Raw genomic sequence first — 5,971 nt, 5'->3', positions numbered from 1 at the left:
TTATTTTGCTCGTGAAGAAAGAGCTAGTACTTTAGTGCTATGGGCACAGAGTGCAATCCTCTGAATATTTAACCTTCCCTATCCTGGTCAAGTGAAATACTGAGAGCATACATGATTCAAGTTCTTTATTGTCCTGCGATGTACCATGTGCTACATGACTAGTGTACTTTGATTGACCTCTCCTTTTTTTTCAATAGAAAATTACCCTGTTAGTTATTATCGTGATGATACTGAAAAAGCTGATATGAGAATTGTTCTAGCTTCTGTGTCAAAGAGGTAAGATATCACTAAATTCTTTGCAATACGTCTCTCTCTCTCTTAGTTAACATGTTGGTTCTATACGCTCACATGATGGCCCTCAAACTCAAATGTTAGTCTCTTGACTTGACTAACCTCAAGATCACTCATTTTTTTTGGATGGTCAAAGTATTTGCTAGACAGACAGATTGAAACCTCTCTCGGTGATGGAAGAGGTTTATGGAGCGAAACACAACCTGACAAGCAATTTGTGAGATATTTTTAACTGAAAGAGGGAACCTGTGAACTCGTGAGAAGTGACACCCAAAAGAGATAGATTATCATTTTACCATATAGAGATGACTTTGCTTGGATAGGTACATTTATGTGACATGCATGCTTACTACAGAGTTAAATTGGAACAGCTGAGCATTGAGAAAGACAATATTCACGTATGTATTCTGATCACATGATTCTGTTTCAGTAGTAACTATAACATGTAATTCATTACCTAAATTAAATAAATATTATGTAGAGTAATGGATAAATGACTAGATGGCTGGCTGAATGAACAGATAGATGGACAAATGATGGGTGGTTATATGAATGGATGGATAGTGTTTGAATGAATAGATAAAGAGATAAGTAAAGAAATGGATTCTATATGTAGTTCAGGAATCAGGACATACCTGGTATGAGAACCAGTCTAGCAGGAATGTCTAATCCAAAGTGTTGAGATCAGAACATATATGGTCCAAATCAATACCAATTTTTGATGATACAACAGTCTCTGTAGTGGGTGGAGCTTTGCTATTGCCACTTTCTTGTGCAGAATCGACAAACATGGCCAGTTGTCTTCTCTTGCACAAAACTACATTTAGGAATCGATTCCAAACTTATCTTCTAAACCTGGTCTGGACACTGGACTCTGAATATGAGACTGAGGCTTGTTTGCAAGTACGATCTGTTTCAACTGAAGCGTAATGAGTTAGTTTAGAATCTAAATAGCCATTTGTTTCCCAAGAGATTTTTAAGTTCTTGTACAGTTGAAGATACAACAGGAAGTCTACATTGTACCATATCCAATATCCAATACTGCTACTGATGACTAAAAAGAAAGCAAGGATAAGGTATATTGGTAATGGATGGATGGATGGAGTGAAAATTAATGTGGATTTAAGGATGAATGGATGAGATGACAGATCATAGATTGGCAAATAGATACAGTACCTTCTTGACATTAGGGATCACTACAAACATTACCAATAGCTAACAGACCAGTATTACTGGTAGTATCACAGAACCCATAAGCACTCCACCTGTAGTATAGATGGAACTTTATTCATCTAAGTACCATTGGACAACTTAATTGATGACGGTATTGGACATGTACATGTAAAAGAGATGATTCCAACATATGAAGGGACAAATTCACCTGCATATATTTGAGCCCTGCCACTTCGCTTGTTAACTTGTACAGACAGCAGTTTACCAATAACAGTCTGGGAGGCCAAGTTGACTGATAGTAGCAGGTGAATTAACTGCCTCAGCTGTAGCACTGTAACCCAGAGGTAGTAGGATTGTCACATTAGTCATTGTAGCAAAGCAACTTGGTTTAATATATATGGAAGAATGATACACGAGTCCATGATATATTGATAGACTGCCTTCAGTAGACCACAGAGATGACTGTTGCTGTAGAGAATATTGGCCATTGAAGATGGCTCAACTTCTGTTTGTTCTAAGTTAGAATTATTATTCTTTCATATGACTGTTTATCAATCTGTCCATCTATCCATCCATCCATCCACCACCAATCTATCCAATTACCACGTTATAGAATTGACTGATGGTTTCTTTCCAACATAGTAACAAAGTTGAATTAAAGAGAGAGAGAGAGAGAGAGAGAGAGAATATTGCAAAGAATTTAGTGATATCATTACCTCTTGAACAGAAGCTAGAACAATTCTCATATCAGCTTTTTCAGTATCATCACGATAATAACTAACAGGTAATTTTTCTATTGAAAAAAAAGGAGAGGTCAATCAAAGTACACTAGTCAATGGTAGCAGATGGTACATGCAGACAATAATAACTGGCATCATGTATGGCTCTCATTATTTCACTGACCAGGATATGGAAGGTTTAAATATTCAGAGAGGATTGCACCTGTGCACATAACACTCAAAGTAACTAGCTCTTTCTCCAACAGAGACAAACACTAAAGAGAGAAAGACAATATTCACGTATGTATTCTGATCACATGATTCTGTTTCAGTAGTAACTATAACATGTAATTCATTACCTAAATTAAATAAATATTATGTAGAGTAATGGATAAATGACTAGATGGCTGGCTGAATGAACAGATAGATGGACAAATGATGGGTGGTTATATGAATGGATGGATAGTGTTTGAATGAATAGATAAAGAGATAAGTAAAGAAATGGATTCTATATGTAGTTCAGGAATCAGGACATACCTGGTATGAGAACCAGTCTAGCAGGAATGTCTAATCCAAAGTGTTGAGATCAGAACATATATGGTCCAAATCAATACCAATTTTTGATGATACAACAGTCTCTGTAGTGGGTGGAGCTTTGCTATTGCCACTTTCTTGTGCAGAATCGACAAACATGGCCAGTTGTCTTCTCTTGCACAAAACTACATTTAGGAATCGATTCCAAACTTATCTTCTAAACCTGGTCTGGACACTGGACTCTGAATATGAGACTGAGGCTTGTTTGCAAGTACGATCTGTTTCAACTGAAGCGTAATGAGTTAGTTTAGAATCTAAATAGCCATTTGTTTCCCAAGAGATTTTTAAGTTCTTGTACAGTTGAAGATACAACAGGAAGTCTACATTGTACCATATCCAATATCCAATACTGCTACTGATGACTAAAAAGAAAGCAAGGATAAGGTATATTGGTAATGGATGGATGGATGGAGTGAAAATTAATGTGGATTTAAGGATGAATGGATGAGATGACAGATCATAAGATTGGCAAATAGATACAGTACCTTCTTGACATTAGGGATCACTACAAACATTACCAATAGCTAACAGACCAGTATTACTGGTAGTATCACAGAACCCATAAGCACTCCACCTGTAGTATAGATGGAACTTTATTCATCTAAGTACCATTGGACAACTTAATTGATGACGGTATTGGACATGTACATGTAAAAGAGATGATTCCAACATATGAAGGGACAAATTCACCTGCATATATTTGAGCCCTGCCACTTCGCTTGTTAACTTGTACAGACAGCAGTTTACCAATAACAGTCTGGGAGGCCAAGTTGACTGATAGTAGCAGGTGAATTAACTGCCTCAGCTGTAGCACTGTAACCCAGAGGTAGTAGGATTGTCACATTAGTCATTGTAGCAAAGCAACTTGGTTTAATATATATGGAAGAATGATACACGAGTCCATGATATATTGATAGACTGCCTTCAGTAGACCACAGAGATGACTGTTGCTGTAGAGAATATTGGCCATTGAAGATGGCTCAACTTCTGTTTGTTCTAAGTTAGAATTATTATTCTTTCATATGACTGTTTATCAATCTGTCCATCTATCCATCCATCCATCCACCACCAATCTATCCAATTACCACGTTATAGAATTGACTGATGGTTTCTTTCCAACATAGTAACAAAGTTGAATTAAAGAGAGAGAGAGAGAGAGAGAGAGAGAGAGATATTGCAAAGAATTTAGTGATATCATTACCTCTTGAACAGAAGCTAGAACAATTCTCATATCAGCTTTTTCAGTATCATCACGATAATAACTAACGGTAATTTTTCTATTGAAAAAAAAGGAGAGGTCAATCAAAGTACACTAGTCAATGGTAGCAGATGGTACATGCAGACAATAATAACTGGCATCATGTATGGCTCTCATTATTTCACTGACCAGGATATGGAAGGTTTAAATATTCAGAGAGGATTGCACCTGTGCACATAACACTCAAAGTAACTAGCTCTTTCTCCAACAGAGACAAACACTAAAGAGAGAAAGACAATATTCACGTATGTATTCTGATCACATGATTCTGTTTCAGTAGTAACTATAACATGTAATTCATTACCTAAATTAAATAAATATTATGTAGAGTAATGGATAAATGACTAGATGGCTGGCTGAATGAACAGATAGATGGACAAATGATGGGTGGTTATTTGAATGGATGGATAGTGTTTGAATGAATAGATAAAGAGATAAGTAAAGAAATGGATTCTATATGTAGTTCAGGAATCAGGACATACCTGGTATGAGAACCAGTCTAGCAGGAATGTCTAATCCAAAGTGTTGAGATCAGAACATATATGTCCAAATCAATACCAATTTTGATGATACAACAGTCTCTGTAGTGGGTGGAGCTTTGCTATTGCCACTTTCTTGTGCAGAATCGACAAACATGGCCAGTTGTCTTCTAAAACTACATTTAGGAATCGATTCATAAAACTACATTTAGGAATCGATTCTTCCCAACATAGTAACAAAGTTGAATTAAAGAGAGAGAGAGAGAGAGAGAGTATACTCTAAAGGAATGCCGACAAACTTTTACTGAGAGCACTATGACAGACAACATCAATAATCAAAAACACTGTAACGGGCCAGTCTGAGAATATGACAGTCCCTCTATGATATGACATATTGTCAGCACATTGTTAGGGAGTGGGTTGAGTCATTTTGAGTGCCACACACATGAAGACACAGATGTCTCTTGACACTCGGGATCATTACCAATAGATAATAGCCACGCTAATACTGTAGTACCACTGAGGCTTACAGGCTCCACGTTAATATAATAGCAGATAGTGTTGCTATGATAATTATCGATCAATTAATGTCAATTAGTTGCTATAACATTGGTGGCCACACCCCTGTTTGAGCTCAATGTGTTAGTGCCAGCTACGTTTGGAGTATAATGTGATACTTTTCCCCCCCTGTCAATGTCTGTTACAAACGTAAGAAGGCAAGACTGCCCATCTATATGTCTGTCTCTCGAGTATTTTATCAACCATCCATCTATTAATTCATCCATCCATCCACTCATCTATCTACCTGTTTTTATCGAGCATTAGACATATTATGGTGTACAAACAATGCATTAGTAACTATGCGTGGTGGAACATTACTCATCTAACTACTGTTGGTAGCTTAACTGATGGATATTGGACATGTGCATGTAAAAGCGGTGGTCCCAGCATGTCAATCGACGCATTCACCTGCGTATACCTATACCACATTAAAAAGAAGACTCGTTCCGTTCTTTTACAGTAATGAAAATGAGCCTGTACAGTAGTACATAAAAATATATTACCTGGACTCAAACTCCAGTATTAGAACAAGCTCAGAGAAACTAAGAAACTAGTTCAACAAGATCATAATCATCAATAGGAGCAGTGTGCTTCACGTGTGTACATAATATAAACATGACACATGTGTTGTTTGTATCGTTATATTAGAACAATATCCTAAATGTTTATTTAACAAATGTATATTCGTTAATGACTTGCATCCATTTACTGCTTTTAAGGATATTATTACATGTCAATGTATAATCATCCGAGTTTGTTCATTTACTTTTTTGTCTCTATTATAATTTTTGTGCTGATCGAATGTCAAGGGAGCGCTAAGCCTGGCTGCCACAAGTCCCTATCTTGCGATCATATCTATTATGGGACTCAAAATACCCATGCACCCTCCTCTGTAT

Source organism: Gigantopelta aegis, unplaced genomic scaffold (assembly GCF_016097555.1).
Source record: "Gigantopelta aegis isolate Gae_Host unplaced genomic scaffold, Gae_host_genome ctg2625_pilon_pilon, whole genome shotgun sequence".
Classification (NCBI taxonomy): Eukaryota; Metazoa; Mollusca; class Gastropoda; order Neomphalida; family Peltospiridae; genus Gigantopelta; species Gigantopelta aegis.
This window is presented reverse-complemented; position numbering follows the sequence as displayed.